This window comes from Wolffia australiana, chromosome 7 (genome assembly GCF_029677425.1).
Source record: "Wolffia australiana isolate 7733 chromosome 7, ASM2967742v1".
NCBI classification, from domain to species: Eukaryota; Viridiplantae; Streptophyta; class Magnoliopsida; order Alismatales; family Araceae; genus Wolffia; species Wolffia australiana.
This window is the reverse complement of record NC_135841.1, coordinates 19919847-19929635: the sequence shown is the minus strand read 5'-3', so window position 1 is coordinate 19929635 and position 9789 is coordinate 19919847.

The window sequence follows — 9789 nt, the reverse complement described above, 5'->3', positions numbered from 1 at the left end:
AGAAATCCAAGATGAGATACAAAAAGAGGGGAGAGTAGAATAAATAGAACTGACCTAACTCTCCCAGCATTGGATTTAATTCCAAGGGATTGGAGGGCTGAGATTTCTTGATTTCCAGCTTGGACCCACTTTCCATCCTTCTCAGATTTAAAATAGATCATTCAAATTCAAATTGTGGGTTAGTTCCACAATTCTCGCCTTTAGTTGACCCGGTCTTTAAGGAGGTTTGAATGGACTTCTAGAATGGACTTCTTGTGTATTGGGCCTCCTCTCATTATCCATTTGATTTCTAATTTACTCCCATTTGTATCTCAAATTCACCATTACATTAACCTAAGTCCTGTCTATCAAATAAAAAACCAAGAAGATGTAAGAAATCCACTTGACTCTAAAGATTCAAGTGGGGTTAGTCTCAAAAATCAATAAAATATATAAAAATGGAGCTTAGAAAAATAAATAATAATTTTCTCATTTTATCCTTAAATGGTGAATAATTATAGTACAAATCTAAAAATATGAGGTAAAAATTAAGCGTAAAACCATTTTTTACTGATATAATTTTACGTTATCAAAGAGATAGGGATAGATAATGAGAGTGAGACAGACATAAAGGAAGAGGTAGAGAGAGATGAAGAGAAAGAAATAATAATACTGATAAAGATGGAAATAGAGATAAAGATATACAAAGATACATAGATAGAGATAAAGAGAAAGACAGAGATAGATATAGCGATAGAGATGAAGGTATAGAAGTATATAGAGATAGAGCTAGAGACAGAGTTGAGATAGAGATAGAGATAGAAATAGAGACAGAGCTAGACAAAGAGAGCAATGGAGACAGACATAGACATAGTTAAAGATATAGAGAGAAATATAGAATGAGATAAATGTAGAGATCAACCTATAGATAGATTGATATAAATATAAAGATAGAGACAGATAGGTAAAGAGATAGAGATAATGATATGAGCAGATGTAGGGATAAAAACTGAGATAAAGAGATATAGAATAAATGATAAAGAAAGAGATAAATATGGATAAAATGAGTGATATAGAGATAGATATAGAGACAGAGGTAGATATTGAAATCAAGATAAAGATAGAGATTGAAATAAAGATAGAGATACATAAAGGGACGAAAAATGAGATGGGGATACAGTTAAATAAAAGGGTAGATAGATCTGAACAAATATTAGGACATAGATAAATGCAGAGATAGAGATAGAGTTATTGATAGAGATAGACATGAGGATAAACATAGAGATAGACATAGAGATCGACATTGAAATACAGAGAGGTAGTATAGATAGAGATAAAAATAGAGATCTAGATGAGATAGCAATAGAAATAGAGATTGAGATAGAGATAGATATAAATTTAGTGATAGAGATACAGAACGAGATAGTGATGGACAGAACCAAAGATAGATTTAGATAAATATTTACATAGACAATATAGAGATAGAGAAAGAGATACAAATACAAAATAGAGATAGAGATGAAGGTCGAGGCGGATATCATGATACAGATAGAGTCAGATATTGATATAGAAATATAGATATAGATGGATATAGATTAACGTAGAGGTAGAAGTAGTGATGGAGATAGAGATAGAGAGAGTTAGAGATAGGGAAGGAGATATCAATTAAAACTTGGTTATAATTTCCCAAATTTAATGTTATCAGGAATAGCTTTGTATTAAATGGTCACAGTCATCCCGGTATCCAAAAGTGATCTACTAAATATCATTCCTCCAATCTCACATTGAATCAATGGAGCTCCTAGATTCGTCTTCTTCTTAGTAATTTGATTCAGTAGGATGAATCAAATATTTTCAGGAAATTGAACCCACTTTGACTTCTTAGATGGATTGAAATATTCATAGTGACTTCCTTAAAAATTCAACAAATGAGTATTACTACGATGGATTTTGAAATGTTTTAAGGCTTCAGGAAATGGATTAGTTTTTGTTAGCTGTCCTAGAGGTTCCTCAGGATGTGCCTTTAATCTGCCCATTTACTTCCTTGATAAATGTCAGGTTCCTCAAAAGGTCTTTTGTAAAATGGATCAGGTAACTCATTCCCATTTCTTAATCTAAAAATTCCACTCAGCTGCACCTCGTAGTTATCACAGTCTGTCAGATTTAACACTATTTCTTGATAACACATGATTTGAATTATCAAAATTGTGATCAATAAATGAAATATTTCTAGGGTTAATACAAGGTTGGGTTAAATGTAGACCTCAGTATTAAAGTGGCTCCTTGTTCTTGTCACCTTTGAAGCTTCCTTCAGAGTTTTCTCTCCTTTACTATAGCTATGTCTATTTCTATCTCTATCCCAAAATCTATCTATCTATCTATATCCCTATATACATCAATCACGATCTATGTAATTATCTCCATCTCTATCTGCATCTCTACATCTATTTCTGTTGCTATTTTTTTCTATACCTATGGGTTTCTCTATCTCTTTTGCTATCACTATCTCTACCCCTAGTCTATCTGTATCTCTATCTCTATTTTTTCCTGTATACCCATCTCTTTCTCGTTCTCTATCTATATTTACCTATATCTGTATCCGTATCTCTGTCAATATCTCTATCTCTAACTCTATCCCTATTTTGATCTCTATCCCTTTTTAAATCTCTATCTCCATGTCTATCTCTATCTCTATCTCTATCTCTATCTCTATTTCTAGCTCTATTTTTATCTAAATCTCTAACTCTATCTCTATATATCTCTCTATCTGTATCTTTATTTTTATCTAAATCTCTATCTCTATCTCTATATCTATCTCTATCTCTACCTCTACCTCTATCTTTATCTCTATCTCTATCTCTATCTCTATCTCTATATCTATCTCTATCTCTATCTCTATATATCTCTCTATCTGTATCTTTATTTTTATCTAAATCTCTATCTCTATCTCTATATCTATTTTTATCTCTATCTCCATCTCTATCTCTATTTTTATCTCTATCTCTATCTCTATCTCTATCTCCATCTCTATTGCTAGTTTTATCTCTATCTCCATCTCTGCATCTATTTCGATCTCTATCTCTATATCTATATCTATCTCTATCTCTGCATCTATTTTGATCTCTATCTCTATATCTATCTCTATCTCTGTCTATATCTTTATTTATATCTCTATTTCTATCTTTCTCTCTGTCTCTATGTCTAAATCTATTTGTATGTCTATATTTATATAGCTCTCTATCTATATTTATATTTATCGACATCTGTATTGCGATTTCATTTTTGTCTTTATCTTAATGTTTATATATTTATCTATATTTTTTATATACATATCTATCTATATTTATGTCTATCTTTTTTAATAACTCCTTCGCTATTTCTAATTCTATCTTTATCACAATGTTTATGTGTAGCTCTATCTTAATCTAAATACCTTTTTTTGTCAATCTATATCACTCCACTTATCTGTATCTAGCTTTATGTCAACAAATAGAGATAAATATAGAGAAAGAAGTATGGATAAATACAGAGATGGACATAAAGGCGAAGATAAAGATGGAGACAGATATACGATAGAGACATGGATAGAATAAAATAGATATGGAGATAGAACTGCAGATACAAATCTAGATGGAGATAAAAGTAGAGATAGCGATAGCGATTAACGTAATGATAGAGATGAGGATATATATAACATAGAGATAGAGATAGAGATGGATACAAAGATAGAAATAAAGATAGAAATGGAGACAGGTATAGAGATAAATAAATATATAGAAATTGAAACAGAGAGAAACTTTTGAATATATATAGTGATAGAGTACACAATGGATAGTTATCAAGATATAGATAAGAATATAGATAGATTTAGAGGTAGCTGTATGGTTAGATACTGATAGATATAGAGATTGATAGAGATGGGTATATTTATGGAGATAGAGATAGAGATTTCTAAAGGTAAAAATAGAAATAGAGGTAGATACACAGATAGAGATAGACAGATATAGATATATATAAAGATGGAAAGGTATAAAGAAATATTGATAAATTAGGTAGAGGTAGAAATAAATACAGAGAAAGAGAGAGAAACATAGACATATATATAGAGAGAGAGAGCTAAAAATATATAAATAGATAGAGACAGAAAATGCGATTGAGAAAGAGATAGGGACATATATAAATAAAGATGGAAATACATACATAAATAGAAATCAAAATTTGTAAATGTAGAAACAAATATAAAGACTGAAAAGCAGATAGGTATACATAGAAGTCGAGGGTAGAGATAGATATACAAATAGATAGGATAGAGGCAAAGATAGATATATAGATCCAGAAAGATGAAGAGATAGAGGAACATATAGAAAGAGAGATAGTTATAGAGATATGGTCAGAGAGCTATTTGGCGAAGGATATTTTGATAGCGATAGATAGTGCTAGAGATAGAGATAAAGATAGCGATGGATAGAGGTAACTATAGAGAAAGAGAAAGAGATAGAGATAGAGGTACATATACATTTAGAGATAGAGATAACGATAGAGATAGATAAAGAATAAGAGATACATATAGAGATAGGGATTAATATAGAGATAGAGATCTAGATATTGAATTTGAGATATAGATAGACATACAGATAGATAAAAGCAGTTATAAAAATAGGGATAAAGATAAATTCAAAGACACATATAATGATAGAGACGGAGAGAAGAAAATAGGAAGATAGAGATCTTGGGAAATAGAGATAGACATATATAAGGATTGAGATAGCAATAAAGATGGAGATAGTATGAGATAGATAGAGAGTGACAGAGATCAATATAAATAGAGATAGACTGAGATTAAGAGATGGAAAGTGATACATCGAGAAAGACATAGAGAAAGAGAAAGAGATTGAGTTGGAGAAGGAAATAGGTTGGGATAGAAATAAAGATGGACATATCTAGAGGGTGAGACAGAAATAGAGAAAGACAAAGATAGAGACAGATTGAGATAAAGATATATATAAATAGAAAGAGATAACTAGACCTAGAGATTGATGGAGATCAATAGGGATTCATAGATATGGAGATAGAGAGACATATGGTTTTGATAGATATAAATGATGGAAATATACATGGTCGTTAAGCCAATCACCTATTTCGGATCTCATTTATGTCCATTAATATCATGTATTCATTATAGTGCACGTGTGACGCTTATAATGAAGTCCATGAAGACATGGTCAGACTTAGTGATTTATGATGAGATCGTACTTCTAAGATTACTTGTTTTTAATAATGAGTTACAAATATTTCACTTATAAGGATACAAAAGAAGGACATCGAAGTAGTTAGATAAAATAGCACTATCTAGTTGCACTCATATGATGCATTTCACCGGTCTTGTAGCTATAATTGTGGATAGACTAAGGGTAGATAATGGGTGCTATTTAGTGGAAATTTAAGACTAAATTGATCCGTATGAATCCCTGAATGTAATTTTATCAAACCATAAGTAAGGTTGATTCACATCAGGGTTGTCTAAGTGCTCCTTAGACCTGAGACAACAAAGAAGTATTGTGATTCAGAATTGTACTTTTACTATGACTTATAAGTTGATAATCATGGGATTCTATACAATCTTAGTTCAGGTGCATCAAGAAGTTCATGAAGACAGTTGAGCTAAAATAGTTCCTTTTGTCTTCTCAAGACAATAAGAAAATATCTCATATTGTTTAAATGCTCATAGCAGCTAGAGTTTAGGCCACTTCAGGCCTCACACATAGAATGATGTACACGATTAATCTGATTATCATGATAAATTGAAGCTCTCCAAGAGATCTCCATCCAAAAATCCTTTGGTGATGATATCTATGTTTATGGATTTAGATGATAGTGATAACCTTCTTGACCTATATCTATACATCTGTATTCTCAATATGTAGGCTGCTTATTCTAAATATCTTCATGGAGAAGATATTTGACAGTAATTCTTTTGTTGAGGATTATGTTTACATAATGTAGAGGTAGGTTCTGAAAGAACTTGAGATGGGGGAACCGATTGATCCAATAGCGTAGGGAGAGTTCGTTGGTTACATGTGTGACTAATTCCATTTCGAAAAAGAGTAACATCCTAAAAATCCCCTCCCCTCTTTTGACTTATTTAAACTAAAATATTAACTGCAGTTCTTCTGTTACTTCGTGGTTATCCGAAGGCGCGAGGAGCAGGAGCGAAAGTACGAAAAAAGAAACCTTTCTGCCCGGGCGCCAGAGGTGTGGTCCCTAGGTCCACCAAAACAAAAGAAACTGTTACATTATATGCTTTAACAAATAAATCAGGAGTTGAATCGGGTCGGATAGTACATTCTCAACTCGAGCATCTGGTACAGTTTTTTATGTCCGTAAGATCATTCTCAATGATTAGAATGTATTGTAGAATGATTAGAATGTATTGAATGTATTGAATATGATAACTATAATTGCATTTGTGCTCCAACTGGTCTTCATGTATACTTGCATGGCTCATTATTCCTTCTTAATGAAGACATGAGATTTGTTCACTCTATCAAAACTGATATTCTAACTTAGGAATGCCTGCTTCAATCCACAATAGAATTTTGGCAGCTTGCAAACTTTGATGTATAATTTTAGGTTGTATTGTATACACCTTCATCCATTTCTATATTCCATAATCATAGTGTACTTTTATGGCGAGAATGATTCTGGTGGATTTTATCATGGCAGCTAGCGCGAACTCTTCCTCCATGAACTATTCCTTTTTTTCCATCAGCTCCAATCTTTGTCTTCCCATGTTAGAGATCAAAATCTCTAATATATAATAACTTGACATTTACTGAAATCATGGTTTCCATCATTATATTAAAGGTATCTAGTCCTCACTACCAAACATATGAAACTCTTCAGTATACTTCTGAACCAGTTTATTAAGTCCTCATCAAATGAGGCTATGATATTTTTTGGATCTCGAATTCATTTTGGGACTACTTTAGCTCCCACTATCTTCTCATAGAAAAAACATGTCTTCCAACAATACAATCCATAATCAACAAAACACTTTTGTTCCATACGAAGGTAAAAAGTAATATCCAAAACAATTGTAATGTGGATAAATAACATGCATTTTTAGTACATTATATGATCATATTTACATGTTTATATGTATTAAATTACTTATATTTGTATGTTATTCTATTTTTAGAATGATGTTCTGATACTTCTGCATCTTTATGCATTTTTGGGGAATTTTCTAACAATAAATTCTAGGAGAATATAAATTTTTGAATGGAATATGATTTTTATGAAATTTTTGAACATTAAATTAGGAAATATATGATTTTTCTAAGTCAAACTATATATTTATTTGTACTTTTGGGATTTTTTTTATTTAATATGAACTTTAGATGATTTTCTAGCCCTTTTATCTTACGCCACCATGTGTCGCCGTTCGATTCATTAGACGTCAATGAATCACAACTAGCGCTGCTGATTGGTGATGAATCACAACCAATCATTTGGCCGAGCAGTCATGGCATGTCGATGACAAGGAGAGAGAAAAAAAGGGCTAGGATTGCTCCAACTTGAAATGGCGATATCAGACGATCTATAGCTCTAATTGAGCTGAAATTTTCAGCACTGTTTTGCCTCTCCCTTCTGTTTTCCATCCATCCTCTAATCTATAAATAGAGGCCTGGATCACTTTGAAATTCATCCTGAACTTGATTCCTACTTGTGTGGCCTGATTGAAAAATAGTGAGTTTTGAGATCCATCAAGTGTGTTCTTGGTGTCCTGGTTGTGTGGGGAAAATCATTGACGAAGAGGGGGAGCTTACCAAAACTTACAATCACTGTGATCCTTAGCAGAACATAAGGATATAAGGTAAGTGTCTTCGCCTTATGCTGTTTCTTTTCCCGACAACATATTTAGCTTAATTAGGGTTTACCATTGTCTTATCATTATTTTTTCACTTCCTTATATCCCCATATTTCATCTCTACTATATCATCATTCACGCACTCAATCATCATCGCGTCCTTCACTTTCTCCATCTCACCATCATCTCGCTTTGCCCAATTCTACGTACACTTAATCTTTTCTTCACTAATTTAAGTTTAAATTTAACTATTACATCCTTTTACTCGATATCACTTGCTCACATATAATATTCTTGTATTCATTTCTCGCGTTGATCATCACTATAATAATAAATTAATTCCTTAGTCATCGTTCCCTTTTGAAATGATCCGTACTCATCATTAGCTAAATATTCCCAAGTATGGTTAAATATATTTTTATTGAATAATCTCAATTACCAACGACGAATTAAACCCCCTAAATCTGAGATTATCATGGATACCCATAAAATCCTTATGACATAGTCATCAACTCCATCTTATATGAGTCAATCTGCATCTTACGGGCTAGACTTTACATTCGTAAAGTTGGGCTTCGTTCTTTTTTCACAACTCTTATGGATTACAATTCTCCGATTTACTAGGTAATAACTTCAGTCTTCATGCAACTGCAATCAATGCACGTACGCATGACTTCACTAGAAGTCTTAAGTTCTCATCATTGATTCCGCTATGTCCAACAATGCGTGAGTCCACCTCTTTGATGATCCAGTCATCTCACATGTATGTGGATGAAATGCTTAGAAAGGGTGACATTATCATGCATGAACTAGGTGAACTCCATAAGTATGATTCTCTTCGATTTCATCAAAAAAAAATTGATACTCTTTAAGGTATGTAGAAACATACATCCCCTTGTACCTACTACAACAGATCATTGACATGTTCTACACTTTGTGAGTTTGGAGACATGGGTAATTTACCCATAAGGTACAACTAGCATCTAGCATATCATTCAAAATCAAATGCACTAATTATGCATGCCCTGCATCTCAAGTTCTATAGCTTTTTCCAATCCTATGTATGCTCATAAAAATGAGCTTTCTTCACATAGTTATTGCTCTTCTTATGAGCCATATCCCTTTGAGATAGTTGTAAGAATCATCCTATAGAATTTTTCTCTTTCTATCAGTACCAAAATACCTTTTTATTTATTTTAAAAATAGAACAATATTCTCTTAGTTACGGAATATCCAAATCTGTTCACCACAGATGTAATGTTCTTTATTATGCTAAAAACATAATATTATTTTAAAGAGACAATATCTCCCAAGTGAAAATTGAGGTTCACTATCTATATAGTGGTCCTCATAACCTTTACAATATTTCCTCACCTCATAACCTCAAGTTCACATTTCCTTTTTCTCTACTTCCATTAGCAGTTAAAACATCCCTATGTTTCAGCTTGGTCTGAGCTATCTTAATGATGTACTACATGTAGTTTCTCTTCTAGTGACCTCTTAGACCATAGTATAAGTATTTGTTGCTGCATATATCCTTCAGTGTTAGAGATACCTCAACACACTTTGTTCACTTGTCCTTCTTAAGGACATGGAACACCGTTCTCATTGTTCATACCAAAAAAGGTGCCTTGGGATGTTTCCTTCCAAAGGTTTATCTTTCATGTTCTTATGCAAGTTAAGTACAAGTCATGAACGAATTGAATGATGAGATACAACATTAAATTGAAGGGAGAACCATTCTCTGAGTAGATCATCTTCAGCACATCCTCATATGCAGAAGACCCCTCAACCACGTGAGTCTTGAATAGATTATTGGGATTGCCCGTCCGTAAGTCTTATTCTACTCTTCAAAAAACTATAATGTAGTGTTACATGGTCTTAGGTTCTATTTCTTTATGCTACCTCAATAGCTAGCAGACCATGCCACTTTAACATTG